Here is a 15,380-nt window from a genome sequence, read left to right as displayed (position 1 = left end):
TGTTGCATTCTACCTTAGAGAAGCAGAGAACTTTTTTTTTCTCCTCAGTTGAAATTTCCACCCATCCTCAGAGGGAAAAACTAATGCAGTACTGAGTGCCTGTTAGCTTCACCAGAAAGATTCATGTTCTAGTTAAGCCTACTAGAGACTGTATGTTGAGTCAGAAAATATATCCATCCCCTTCACTGCATGCTCTTTTTCCATCCCTGTAGTATTGCAGCAAAATGTGTGTTGCTGCCCTCCTTCTTCAGCATCTTAGCTACATATGGCTATGCCTCAGGATTGCTATAACTGTTGTCACAATAAAAACAGTTTCCAGTCTGCTTCTGACTGCTCCAGAGAAGCAGTCACCTTCCAAAACTGGAAGACCTTTTTCCAGCTGTCTGATCTCATTCCCTTTGTTGCCATGACTTAAATAAGTGGTGTGATGGGAAGGTCTTGTTACAGGATGCTCAGAATAAGTGAATTGCATCCCTAAGATGAAACCAGCTCAGGTAAGGTCTGATAAAATGGGAGATAATTCAATATACCTCTGTGCAAAACATGACATCATGATTACTCAGGATTTGAGAAAGGCTTTAAAAATCTAAGTTCTTCACCTTATTTATTGCATTGCCAGTTATCCATGAGTAAGTTGAATGTATCCTCACTTAGAGTACTTGCTTTTCATGCTATTAGATCTGTTTAACAAGTTCTTTAGAGTGCATAAGACAGTGCAGTCATAAGTTAAAGTAAAACCTACATTGTCTTGTCAGGTTTTTAATGCCTTGCAATAATTGTAAGGCATTAGAAGCATGTCTTGGGACGTTATGGTAAACTGAGAAACGCTTATTTTATTAGCTTACTTTTATTTAGCACTAATGTTTACCCTGTTTAGATGTAGATACTGCTTTGACAGGGTTTTTTTAGGTATAGGAACACCCATCAGGAAATGCAAACCAACTCTCGTTCACTGCAGGCTTCAGGCAGGTATAACTTGGGAAGAGAGAAGCAGGGCGAAAAAAATACCCAAGAAAACCTCCCAAGATTCCTCTTTCTCTATTTCGGGAGGAAAATTATGCTTCTCAAAGATTTGGATACTGGAATAAACTTCACCAAAGACAAGCTAGACAGCAGATAACTGGCAAGAAGATAAATGAGATACATACAATTAATAAATTACATCTCCGAACTCCTATGTATAACACATCCATGTGTGCAATTTATATATTAAATGAATGTATCTATAAAACACACACACATCATCCCACTGTATACTTGGTCTATTAACATTTCCAAAGCACTTGTCATAGGGTTGCCTAAGCTTTGTACAGAATTAAAATATCACCATAAATATTTCAAAAGTAGCAATTAATTGTCCTTCTTATGCCAGTTAAAATGATAAACTGCTCTTTCTGAAGAAAAATGATGATTGCACTCTTGCTCTCATTTTAGTGAAAGACTATTGTTCTATAATCCTATTTTATTGCTTTCACACTGGTCCTTTGGGAAAGCTTGAGTGACGAAATAGGTCTTACAAAATAATCTAAAGATTGTAAGGTGATGGCTTTTCTTAGATTTAATTTTGGAAGATATTTCAGAGTCTTGAACCTACACTTAGCTGTTAAGTGTAGTGCACATGTTAATTACACCAATAACGGCCATGGACAAAAGCCTTGAATCTGTGCCAGAGCCTTGCACTGCAGCAACTACAGACCTTCAGTATGGGTGAAATAAAGCAGTAAACAAATTCTGGAAAGCCCTTCCTATGTTCCCTGAATTGTTCCTTTCCCAATATATAGGCAGCTCACTTACGAAACTTGTTTCTTTCCCAGCTTTTAAAAAATCCATTCATCACTATCACCCAAAGGTATTTAATTACCAGAAACATTAATCTAAAGAGGAATTGTGTTTCTTTCCAATCCCACCCATAAATGCAGTCTATCTTGTTTCCTTTCTTCAGTTATTCTTGGTTTGGGTGGGATTTTGCCAGTCTTCAGCCAAGTTATTTGCTTATTTTCCTTTACTGTAGAGGGTTCAGCAACAGACAGTTCTGTATGCAGAAAAATGTCTGTCTTCCTCCTCTACCTCACTATTGTTACTTTCATATCCTCCTAATGTGCCAGGTGTATCTAATCAAGTAATTCTTCACAAAAACCTCAGTGGTGCTGAATTAATGTGGATGGGATAGAATAATACCACATAATAATAAGTTTGTGCATGCCCAGGCAAAATGCTCATAGCCTCTAACATTATGCCAAAAATGCAAAAAGCTCTTAGATTGCTTTATTATAGACTGCATATATGAAGTACCTTCAACCATACATAGTCTTTCTGAATTCAGGAGTCACCCATTAAGAGTAAACACCAATCTCAACAATGTTTACCAGAGAGGTAGGTATTCCCCGAATGGGAATAGTTGCTAAGACAAATAAATCTGGAGGCCTTTTTATCAAGACAAAGCGTTAATATTAAATCACCTCTTAAATTTTACTTATTCACCTATTTTAATAGCACATTCTATGCCAGCCCTAGAATTTAGTATGCATCATTACTTTTTTCCCAAAAAATTTTGTGTGTAACTTTGATCTATGCAATGCTGCGTGAGATGCAAAATCTGCGCTGCTGGCTTTCATTACAGGCTTGTCTGAGTTCACCAGGTTCTTACCTGCTCTTGCCATTCAGACTCTGCAGTTTATCACACTGTGGAATCTCCAGATCCCTGCTTCTAGATCAGGTTTTGTCCCATGGGCTCCTACTGGTCTTCATGAGGTCATTCGGTGAACAGAAAAACACCCTCACATGCTTGTCTTCTTCTGAGGACCAACCCATAGTTAGGTTTTAATACACTGAGGCTGTTAATGTCTACAAACAGGAGACTGTGAAACACTTTTTCTCTTAGAGTTTTGGCAGAGTGGCAGTATTCATGGCAGTATTCATTCACCTGATTGGACTGCACTGCAGTAAAAAAGGGAGGTTTGTGAGAGCTAACTGCCACTTCCAGTTACCTGAGAATTGTTTTAAGTATTGCTTATTTCTCAGGGCCGAAACCAGATACCTTCCTCTTAGTTGAGACTCTGCACAGATGATAAAGTCTTCATGCAGAAACACAGTCATAGGGATGTACAAACACACACATGAAAACAAACTCCTTTCTGCTGTAGCAGATTGTAATTACTAATTGCCTGGATAGCTCTCCAAATTACATTCTCACAGGGAACATGCAAAACACAACAAAATCTTTTTTTTTTTTTTTTTTTTTTAAGAAGGAAAAGAAGTCCATGGGAAGACATTCTGTTCTGAACAAGTAATAGAAAAGTGGGAAGTAGGAAAGGAAATGTGTAAAAACATGTAAATTCAAAGTAGCTTCATCAGATTTGGTTTGTAGAGCAGGAACACTGGATCCAAACTGGTCCATGGGAGTTATAAAACAACCTTGCAGGTGGAATAATCAGGGGTTGGAGACTATGATAAGGACAGATGGGGAATATGAATTAAAAAAGAGATATTGTCTTGAGTCTCATGCTGATCAACTTCTTAGTTTTTGTTTCCTTTTTTTTTTTTTTTTTTTTCTCTCTTCAGTTTGGAGGTCTTTTGCCAGCCTGTAGGGAGCTCACTAAAGGCAGAGAGATCAATGTATTTCCACTTCATAGCTCTTGCCAGCTTTGCGTTTGGTCACGCATGAGTGTCACATTCCGATTTCAGATGAGAGGAAGGCCCCTTTGCATTCTAGCTGACCTCAGATGACTCTGGGAGGCTAGGGGAGGCTGGACCAACCTCTCACACACCAGAGCATGGTTTTGCTCGTATTCTTGGGAACAGAATTAAGACTCAAAACGGAGTCAAGCACCAGGTAACTTTATTAACCCGATAAGAATTTCGCAAATGCAAGAGATAGGAGAAAAAGAAAGGAAAGAGGGAAAAGAGTTTCAGTTGCAGTAGCTACCACCACGGAGCTGCGGCGTCCCGACAGTCCAGTTGACTTGGTGGGGGAAACGTTCCGTCCGATGTTGGTCATTTCTGTCCTTTTATCGTTCGTCTTATTCACGTCACATATTCCAAGAGCGGGTCTGCTTGGCCGCACCCCTCACCTGGCCATGCCCAATACTGTTTCTGGGCCCCTCTGTTTTTCTGGCCTGGGTCTGGGCGCATAAGTAGGGGTAAGGCTAAATTTTGATGAATCAGCTCTGCATTCAAGTTCATGGGAAAATAGGAGGAAAAACCAGGAAGCTTCCAGTCCTGTAGCTTGACTGGCTTGCAAGACAAGGGAATCATCTTGCAGGAAAACAGGAAGACTCCCGTCCTATGGTTTGACTGATGTTCCATTGTTTAGGTGGTGGTTTGACGCTTCGACAATGTTGAGACAAACATTTGACACAGTCTCTCACAATGAATTGTAGAAATGCTTGTGTCTATCATTTGCACACTCCAGCTTGTGTTCAGAGAACTGGACATCCAATTCCCAAGCTTGGGTGAAGAAGGAGACTGGCCTGAAATGATCAGTTTGTGTCATTGTCATCTGTTCTCCATTAATTATAGCTACATATGGCAAACCTTTTATTGAATTAACTTGTGGAAATGATAATTTTGTAGTTCATATGCATTTGTGATTTCTACAACCTTATCTTGCTTTTTTTTTTTTTGGTGTCAATAAGAGAAAAATACAGCAGATGTAAAATCAAGATTCCTATTTGCCTGTAGTATTCCTGAAGCTCTGAAAGCTGCTCATCTTGTCAGTACTTCACAAACACTTCCACAAGTTGATAAACTTTTGTTTTCCTCATACTGACAACATGCTGCAGCTAATGTCAGGGTGATGATAAGCATAAGAAGCCTGGATTCAATTAAAACTTTCTTGCAGCCTTACTGGACAATGTTTATTTGGAAAACTCCAGCTCAGTTGGTTTGGTTGGTTTTAGTTTAATTTGCAGTGTCTAACTGTTCTTTGCCTCCTCCAATAACTCATTGACTAGTTTCAATAAAATTTTACAGAGATATGCACATCTCAAAAATAAGCATGTTTTTATGTGAAAAGAAGTAGCGAAACTGTGGGGTGAGAACTTACAATTGCCCCTGCAGGCACTCTAACAGTAGGACAAACAGCATTGTGACTTCACAGTTTAAACCCAGGAAAAATCACATGAAAAAAATAGCTCCAAACACAGATAAAGCTTCGGTCAGAGCCAGTGATTGATTATGAGACATAAGACTGTAGAAAAAATAGCTATATATATTTAGGTCCTTACAGAATTGCTCACAGAGAACAAGGGGAGGTCAAAATCCATAATTCTGTTGATCTTGAAAAATCCAAACCAAAACAAACCCACCAACAACCTGACTCTTTTCACTCTGGAAAACTCTGACGATTTTTGGTATTTTGAACAGAAATTTTGATTTTAGCAGTCAGAAAGAGCAAATTCACAGAAATTATTACAGCTAAGTTTACTGATGGAATGCAAGAAATGTCAGGGTGGGAGAGAGTGGCAGCTGACTGGAGAGAGAGGAGCTGGTGGGGCAGGGGTCTAGGGACAGTGAGTTAGGCAGTAAGCCTGCCACTTATGCCTGGAGGTAAATCAACATGAGAGAAAAGGTGAGTGATTCATAAGGTTAAAGGAAATCTGGATCAAAGAGAACTTGAATAGGTAAAGAAGCTGTAAAGCCGAACTACTGTTTCTTTCTATTCTGACTTTCCAGGTGTTTGAATTTTCCCATTTCCTAGTATTTTAAATGTGAAGTTTGTGGCTCCAGGAGGCAGGCTTGAGGCAAGGACCAGTGGAGGGCTAACTGGATGTATATGTAAGAATTGTTATCATTCATTCCATGTGTAAAAATAGATTAATAGACTGATGTTTAAACTAAAATCTAGTTACAGTACAGGTACTACTAATACAGGTGAAAGAAATACTGTCACACGATGCTTTTTCAGGCACAAAAGCTCTTCAGTTCTTCAGGGACACGCTAACACACCTCTTGTTTGTGTACTAAACTAAAACACATTAATGTCTTCTTTCTTATATTTTAAACAACATAACAACATAAATTCAGTTTTTTAATTTGAAACAAGCTTTCATTTAAAATACTCCTTTAAAAAAAAGAAGTGCAAAATTGAACATGTATGTAACAAACTGAAACTTTTCAGATGTTCAAAGCAAATTTTTTTGATTGTTCCTTAAAAGAATAGAGATTTTTTTTCAGAAGTAGAAAAATTGTTGTTGACATTTTCAGAATAACCCAAAATTGGGAAAAAGAAAAAAAAATCTCTCTGGCTTTGTGCATGGGATAACTCAAAGAAGTTAGTTGTCTGTTGATACAGACAACAGTTGAGTACAAATCTTGTGAAGTGACATAGTTACAACTGGAAAAAATAAAAAATATTTATTGCCACTGAACACATTATTAATTCTCTGATAGGACTCCTGTTCTTCAAAACATATTAAGATGTAAATTACCTTGACTGTTTATCTTGGAAAAAATTCTATGCTAACAAAGACTTTTATCAGTTTTTCTTATGCTTAAGATGATTTTGTTTTTTGGGGTTTTTTTTGTTTGTTTGGGTTTTTTTTGGTGAGATATCTTTAAGGAAGACTTGTGTTTGAAAAGCCATGATTAAATGCAAAGCCTGCTGGGATTAAGAAAATTAAATAGGGGCAGAAGAGATCGGAAGACTTAACAGTGAGAATTAAAGGTTTCTAAAGATATGTGTATGGACTACAGATGATGTTTACTTACTTGATTCAAACAGAATTATTTGTTCCAATTTTGATATTTTGGCATGGATTCCATGTAATATACATGGATTGCCATGATCTTACTTTCGGAGTTGAAGAGAAGCTTATTTTAACATTGCCTAACTTCTGGAACATCAGACAATAACCCAGAAGTTGCATCAGCTCAGCCAACATAGCACTGGCAGGACAATTTCATCTGAACTCCTCAAGGGCCAAGTTGAGTGAGTCCCTCTACACAGAATGCCCAAGTGCAAGCGAACCATCTTATCAGTTTGCACTTTTTCCCCGTAAATCAGAGTTTTGCTTACACCTTGAAAAAACTGTACAAAATGTCAATGAAGAACAGTGATACTTTTGCCCCCTGTCACTCCCAGTGAACTGAAGCAGATTGTTGGCTTCTGTAGTAACTATGGATTGTTTTGCTACTGTGGAAGAATGATGTAGTAAAAATCACACAGGATTTCTTTTTAAATATTATTAATACTTTTTCAACTCTGTTCTTCTGCTAAATTTTTAATGCTATCTTCCTCAGGCAATAAATATTAATGCTGTTTTAAACAATGATAAGAATGTAAATCCAGTAGTTATTTTAACTATTGCCTCCCAGGACCTATTCAAGAAATTAAAAGATTTTTCTAGGACTTTCCTTTCTTGTGTGATAGACTAGAGAGATTAACGATTAACCAGATTGTTCAAGGCAAAACTCTGCAAGTGATGTCTTATTTATATGTGTACTGAAATGTTTGATGTGTCATTTGACCACAAACTTCTTAGATTACAGGCATCATGAAAGTCTTACTTCCAAACTTCACTCAACTATAAAATTGAATTGTAACACTCATTACTTACAATTATTATTATTTTTTTTTTCTGAAAAGCTTGATACTATTTTTTTTTTTTCTGAAAACAGGTTGGATAAGGCTTTGAGCAACTGATTTAGTGGAAGGTATACATGTCAATGGCATGGTGGTTTAAACTAGATGATCTTTAAGGTTCCTTCCAACTCAAACCATTTTATGATTCTATAATTCTGTATTTGTGTACCTGTTATTTATAATTAATTCAATGAGTTTTGTAAATGCTCTTACTCTATGTTATAAGGATGTGAATTCTGACCCTCCAAGACCTACCTATGGATATTCTACTCATGGTGCTGATGGTCATTCCATGCTGGCCTGAACAGTTTTCTGCTGCTCTGATTAGCTGGTAATCCTTGTCACCTCTGAGCCTTTCCCTGAAATGAGAAAGTGTGGATGCCACCATGATAAAGTGTTTGTGTGAATGCTTTTGTATCAGACAGCATGTTCTTTGAGATGACCTGGAGAACCCACCTGGATTTGGCAAGGATTTCCTTGTGTCTTTCTGTAGAGAAATGTGGGGACCTATGGCAAATATCAGTTTCTTGAAAGATAACGTTGAGAAGTACTTTGTGTGAATTTCCTCTGACAATTTTGTGTCCAGATTCTTAAATCTCCTTATTTTGTAGGAGGAAGAATGATCCCTGAGAAGAAATGAAAATCAATAGCAATCCTAAAATCCATAAGGAATTTAGAGGTGAGAATATTTTATTGTGACATTTACATGCAGCACTGTAACAAAGAAGAACTAGCAGGTAGGTGCTACTTCCCCTTTGCGGGGAACATATCCCTTCATGGAAGTGTTGTTATTACCAGATTGTTACAGGTGAGGAAATTCTCTGTACTCTAAGAGTTACATAGGTCCATTTTCTTCCTGTGGAAGCATACTTCAGAGTGTAGAATATAATAACAACAAGAAAATTAAAATCCTTCTCAGTGGTGCTGAGATAAAAAAATTCATTGCCTTTGGAGTACAGGAATTGATGTCCTTTCCTTCAGTATCCCAGTGCTGATGTGTTGGAACTGGTCTTGCTGATATGACTCCATATTAATCAACCCTGTGATTCCTGTCTTGTTTAATCAAGAACTTCATGTACAGTTTTTTGAGCTCTACTACCTTTCCAGATCTTGAGTCAATCAAATGCTGACTGGCTTTTATGTTAAACAAATTAAATTCCACATTCTCATACCCTTTGCTAGATTATTCTGCCATGGAAAAAAATTTTATCATTTACTGAACTTGATTGAAAACAAGTAGTTGTGTAACCCTCCTAGCTAAAACTTGTACAGTGCATAAACTGATTTCCAGTCAGTTTCATACATTAAAATGGCACTTTCTTATGTAGAATTATATAGAGATCTTTCAATAGTTTAGAGATATAGACAGATGAGGATTTTGGCCTTTGGTTTTTCCACTTAATTTCACTGTAATTATTCTTTCTTCCTTTTGGTCTGCAGGCAAAAATGTGAACAGTCTGAGAAAAGAAATTACAGGAAGTGTTACAAACTGAATTTATTCAGGCTGCTTTCTAATGTACACCATGAAATAATTTCAAGTGTGTTTTCACTGTATCTGTAATTCAAACTGTGATTGTTTGCATGCTGTTTTTTTTTTTTTTAACACTACTGCTACTGGTTTACTAGCTGGAGTAAAATCCTTGAGACAGTACTCTTAGAAATAAAATAAGTATTTTAATTACATCTTTGAGTACCTTGGAAATACTTTTTCAAGAAAAAAATTCTCAAAATGTGGACTCAATCAACTATCATTATTTGTGCACAAGAAGATTTTAGACAAATAAGGGGCAGCTAAGAAAGAGGTCTAGAAAAGGAAATCGGAGTTTATTTTGTGATTGCAAATGGTTCTGAAAAATTGCACCGGCAGGAGTAATGGGAAAAACTGGCACATGTGGTATAAATATTCAGTCCATAAAAATTTCACTGAGGATTGGTGGAAAGATGCTATTAACCCCCCTGTAGTTATTCTATTCTATCAAAGGGCTCCCATACTCCAAGAAGCTCACAAACTCCCCAATCCATTAAGGTGGCTTTGAGTCCAAAACAGTATGTCTTGAGCCTTCATGAAGCCAAAGGGATTACTATATGCATAAGGACAGTATCATCTTGTTGGTTTAATTTAGACACATTATTTATGTAGTATAAGTTTAATTAATTAAGTCACTGGCTTTGAGTCGACATATGTTTGAACTGTCTGCTCACTCCCTAAAGACCTATGAATAGAGAATGTGTGCATTTACAGTTACAGATAAGGACCAGTGAGAGTGGTGAGAAGCCTAATTACTCTTGAATACCTAAAGTGTGTCAGTTTTGGCAATCTGATTACAGTGGGATTATTATTTTTTTTTCTGTACTCCTGAATCTAGAAACAAGCCGGATTAGAATTTTGTAAGTATTTAATCTTTAAGAGAGGTTAGCAACATAAACAAACTTCTATATTCTTCTGTTCCTTGTTAATGGTCCTTCCCATCAGCCTAAAATGGATTAAGTGGTATATGAGGTTTTTTGGTTTTTATTTTTTTTTTTCAGATGGAGCAACAGTAGGTACTGAAACATATCCAGGCCAACTCTAACTTACTGGATTAGCTATGTTCTGTACCATCTCTAACCCTTCTTTTTACAAAGTGCATTTTAAAAATCACTTTCCTGGCCATTATTCATGTGGAAACATTTCTACTGTTTTTCTCAGAGCTTGGTGTGTTTATTTTTTTCAGTAGAAGCCTAGAAGCCTCTTAGCAAAGGAGTTTGAGACAGAATTTTCCTACTAGAAAGAGACTGGGAACTGATGTCTAACCCTGGAGGCCATATGAGGATTTACTTTGGGACAGATTATAATCCAAATCCTCCATCTGGGTTTATTAGTTTACTCGAAACAAAGCTCCACCTGTGTGTAGGATTAGTGAAATAATGAGTACCAAAATATGTTGTGTGGTTTTTTTTTCTCCTTTTTTATTTTCTTTTTCATTCCAGCAGCTGGACTGAATAGGTGGTAATGGAATTCCTTTTCTATCTGCATCATCTTCATGGACATTCAACACCCTTACAACATGGCCTTGCATTTTGTGGTGTTGTTGATTTATTTAGACATGCAACATAGAATGGTTCAGCATGATAGAGAAGATGTTCACAGCCATGAAATTTCAAGTCTAGAATCTAATTTGGATCCCTGTCTTGAGACCTTACCTTGAAGTGCTCTGTTTGTGCCCCTTGTAGGGCTTTGTTGCTATTCTCTTCCAACTCCTGATCAGGCATGTCTTTACTGACTTCAGAAAAGTTACTGAAGTGCTTGAAAACAGACATTTGCTTACATTTTTGCACAAAGATCCAAACAGCTACACTTAAGATGTTGTCGTAGTTCAGCCCTGATCGGAAGCAGACTACACAGTCTCTCTCTCACTCCCCCCACCCTCCAACAGAATAGGGGGAGATAATATAAGAAGAACAGCTCAAGGTTTGAGATAAGGATGGGAGAAATCCTTAAAGTCACTGTTACGGGCAAAACAGACTCAACTTGGGGAAAACTATTCATTTATTTCTAAAACTAGCAGGAGAATGTGACAGGGAACAAGATAACCTCCCCCCACCCCTCCCTCTTCCCAGGCTTAGCATTATCTCTACTACCTTTCCCTCCGCTGAGCCAGCACATGGGGGTTATGGTCAGTCCATCACACATTGTTCTATGCTGCTGCTTCGTCATCGAGGGAAGAACTCCTTGCATTCCTCCCCTGCTCCTTCGTGGGTCCCCACCCATGGGCCACAGTCCTTCATGAAAGTGCTCTGGCATGGGTCATCTCTTCCATGAGGTGCAGTCCCTTTGGAACGGCTGCCCCAGCACAGGCCCTCCACGGGCCACAGCCTCCTTCAGGCACCCGCCTGCCCCGGCGTGGGGTCCTCCGCGGGCTGCAGGGGGATCTCTGCCCCTCCGTGGGCCTCCATGGGCTGCAGGGGCACAGCCGGCCTCACCAGGGGCTGCACCACGGGCTGCAGGGGAATCTCTGCTGGGAACAGCATTACTGCTCCCCCTCCTGCTTCACTCACCTTGGTGTCTGCAGGGCTGTACCTCTTCCATATTCTCACTCCTCTCTCACGGCCTGCAGCCGTTCCTCTCACTAGAAATCCTTCACGACTGGCTCAGGCAGATGCCTCTCAGGTTCCCTTCACATCTCTCCACTTCTTGCAGCCGGGCCGGGCCGAGTTGGGCCCAGGCGGCCACAAGGCCCACAAGGCTCGCACCTCCCACTTTCTGCCCCCACTCAGCTTCTTCACATCTTCACTTCCTTTTTTTTTTTTTTTTCTTTTTTTTCCCTTCTTAAATATGTTATTGCAGAGTTGTTATCATGGAACATTTTGCTGCCAATTGGCTTGGTCCTGGCCAGCAGCAGTTCTGCCCTAGGCCCAGCCGAGTCCACTGGACAATGGGGAAAAAACTTCTAATGCTTTCTTACAGAAGCTGTCACCATAGCCCCTCCCCACTAAATCAAACCAGAACAAACGGATAACCTGAAACTTACCAGCCAAAGAATATCCGTCTGGATCAATGGATCTGGATTAAGTGCAGTTGTGAGGGATGTTTGCTGAATACTAACCATCTAGACCCAAGCCAGTGAATTCTGCCTATTTAACGGTGTTGCTAAGATCAGTGCAAAGAAACTTTATGTTTTCATTGCAAAATGCTTCATTGTATTTGTCTATGTTTATGTGGTGTGCAGTATTTGTACTTGGTAGGACCATAGAGTTTGAAACTCCGAAGGACAAAGGAAAGGCAATAGTGCCATCTTGTTCGAGGCCGGGAAGTGATGATGTCCAGTCTCTTCAGACCAGCAAAGATTTGGAGCTGAACATGCTTGGCAGGGTTAGAGACAGTGCAGGTGGCGTTAGTGTCTGGTCCAGCTGGGAATCAGGCTACTCTTGGATACGGTACTTGCAACAGATCTTCCTGCTCCTTCTGAAGGTAGGCAGGGTGGAAAGAGCCTGCTGGTCCTCACGGTCCTAGAAGGTGTGACAGGGATTGAGTTCCTGCTGCAGAATGCTGTGCGAGAAACATGGCTCAGTGCTGCTGTGCAGTGGCAACCAGCTGTTATATGACAGTGGGGAGCAGCTTGGACCTTCTTCTCTGCTGCTGCAGATGTCTCAATAGAATCACTACGTAAATACAGAAAGACTGACAGGAAAGCAACAGGAGCAGAAATGGTTGTGCTGCGTCCTTGGAAGACGACAAATCCTACAGTGTTAAAAAGAGAAAGTGCTTTCTGGCTGCAGGCATTGGGTTTTGAACATCAAAGCAGAGAGGAAAAACTCCAGCAGATCTCTGCCCTACAAAAGAGCTGGTGAGAAAAGATGGCAGCTGGGTTGACGGCGTTGTTGTTTCTACAGCTGTGCACCCTGGGGTCAAAAATCAGCTAAAGCCAACCCAACACACACCAACAAAACCAAACCGTCATTGTCCTTTCTTTCAGTGCTGATAGCACTCAGCTCCAAATATGCCGCTTCCCTACCAAAGCCCTCCTGCTACTGGAACGGTGGGATTTTAGGAGAGTGCGAGTACCCAGGGTATATCCAAAGAGGGAACATCTGAGCACCTGACTCTTGTCAGCATCTGCACCTTCCCAAGCCCATTCTCCGTATCTCTTCTCCTCTGCTATTCCTACACGTCTTCTCTCACTCCGCCTTTGTCCCGACGTGGAGACATTGTACAACATGTTGCAAATCCCTCAGTATTTCCTGCCACCTGTATGCCAAGAAAACCTTTTACTTCCCTCTTGGGGAGCGCTTGTCAGACATGAATCACTGCAGCCAGGACTAGGAGCCAGGAGCTTCCAGAAGCTGAGCGCTGCATCTAGCAGAGAGTCTTTTTGTGATCTGGGATGCCCTCATCTTCCTTCATCACTTTCTCCATTAGCCACAGGAGAAGTGAAACGCCAGCCCGCGTAAGGTGCACGCTGAAGGACTTGTTTTCTTGCTAAAGGCTGGGGCTGGTAGAAATCACTCTGTACCTGCAAATCCTGTTACCCCAACGTCTGCCGTGGGCTGGGATGCCCCTGTCCGTTGTCTGTGGATCCTTGACAAGCCCTCCCCGGAGCAAGGTTGCCCTGGCTGCCATCAGACAGTGGAGGGAAAGCACAGCAGAGCAGAAGGGCTGGTAGCTGGGCAGAGAGAGGGACTGGCTGCAGGGCTGAGGGCACGGCACTTGCCACAAAGCCAACTTCTGCTCCTGGGGGCCTGCTCTGCCCTCAGCGTCTGCTGCGCTGTGGGTGCAGGGAGAGGCAGCAGGAGAAGGGGGAGAACACAGCACCCAGAGCGTGTGTCAGGGAAATAGGAACTGAATTCCTTTTTATTGGATAAAGGGTTGAGCCTTGCTAGTGTCGCCGGTGCGGCCGCCTCTTGCAGGGCTGGGGAGAGTCCTGGGAGCCGGGGGCCCTCCTCTTTGCAGGGCGCAGGGCCCGCGCAGGCACAGGGTTCCTTCTTTGGCTGGAAGCAGAGGAGCTGCTCCTGCAGCCCTGGGCAGAGGGGCCTGCTGCCGCCGCATCCCCCGGCTCCTCCTGGGGCTGCTCCTGCTCTGCAGGGACGGGTGCAGATGGGGGGCGGCCAGGACCTCCGTGGACTGCAGCCTCCGATGGGCCGGCTTCCTCCTCCACGCTGGAGCCTGCAGGGCTGCTGGAAGAGCTGCTGGAGAGGGAGATGGGAGTCCCCCCGAGGGAGCTGGTGCAACTGGAGCTGCTGGAGCTGGAGCTGGCCACAGGGCTGTCATCCCAGTCTCTGGCAGTGTAGCGGCGTGCCAGCCTCCTGGCCTCCTTATGGCACGAGTGCACAATGATGTCGATGAGCCAGTGGACCAGCGGTGCTGCATATTTCGCTAAGCAGTCCTGCAGCCTCTGCACCATCACCTCCTCATGCGGGCCACAGTCACACAGGACGTGCAGGATCAGGCTCTCTGCATTCTTTGCTCGCCACCACTGAGTCCCATGTATGGCCTGCAGCTCCTGGTGCAGCCAGGGCAGCACCGGATCCAGAAGACGCCTTTGTCTTCAGAAGAGTTCTGCCCAGACCTTGGGCAGGAGGCCACCCACGGCCTCTGGCCCTGCAGCCCCCGGCTCAGCTGGGAGCAGCATCCCCTGCACAGAAGATGGAGGGGACGCTACAGGGTGATGGGGGCTGTTTTGGGCCAGGCGGTCGGGATCTCTTCCTGCCTGGCTGCTGGCATCTGGCACCTCTTCGCGGGTTGCCACGACACACTGTAGGTAGTCGTCTTCTGCCCGCATAGAAAAGTTGATGGTCTCTATCGGTCTTCTGCAAAGAGGACACTCTGGCTTCTCCTTTGTCCAGCGCAGGTTGCAGCCCAAGCAGAACTGGTGGCAAGAGGGCATCGCATAAGCAACGTCACCTCGAACTTTGTGGCACGTGGGGCAGCTCCACTCTGTCACCGTGGCCATGTTTGTGCCCTGCGGTGGCCTGGGGAGAGCTGAGGATGAGGAGCTGCTCCTCCCTGCTCGTGCTGGTGCTGCCAAAGTCTGTCACACGCTGCAAAATAGAGAGAGGCCATAGTCACTTGCTGTCCACCAGAGGGAAGGAAGAAATGCCCAGTTCCCTCAAGAAGGGCACCCTCCCAGCTCCCTGAGCCCCATTGCCCACCCCACGGCTGCCCTGAGGAGACATTTCCCCCCTCACCTCCTCTGCTGCAAGCGTGCCCCACAGTGCCCGGCTGCCAGAATCAGGCAGGGCCGGGACAACGCAGGGGATGGCTCCAGGACAGGCACCCAGTGCTGCTGACGGCAGCCCCCAGAACACCACCCGGCACCAA

The 15,380-nt window shown here is 42.5% G+C and overlaps 1 pseudogene; it reads right to left on the bottom strand.

The window, feature by feature from the left end:
• Positions 1–13,938: 13,938 nt before the first annotated feature.
• Positions 13,939–15,012, bottom strand: LOC147596396 (uncharacterized; annotated as a pseudogene).
• Between the last annotated feature and the right edge of the window lie 368 nt (positions 15,013–15,380).

This window comes from Chlamydotis macqueenii, chromosome Z (assembly GCF_036417535.1).
Source record: "Chlamydotis macqueenii isolate bChlMac1 chromosome Z, bChlMac1.mat, whole genome shotgun sequence".
NCBI classification, from domain to species: Eukaryota; Metazoa; Chordata; class Aves; order Otidiformes; family Otididae; genus Chlamydotis; species Chlamydotis macqueenii.
Note: the sequence above shows the minus strand (reverse complement) of the source record. Positions and strands in the feature narration are given on the sequence as shown.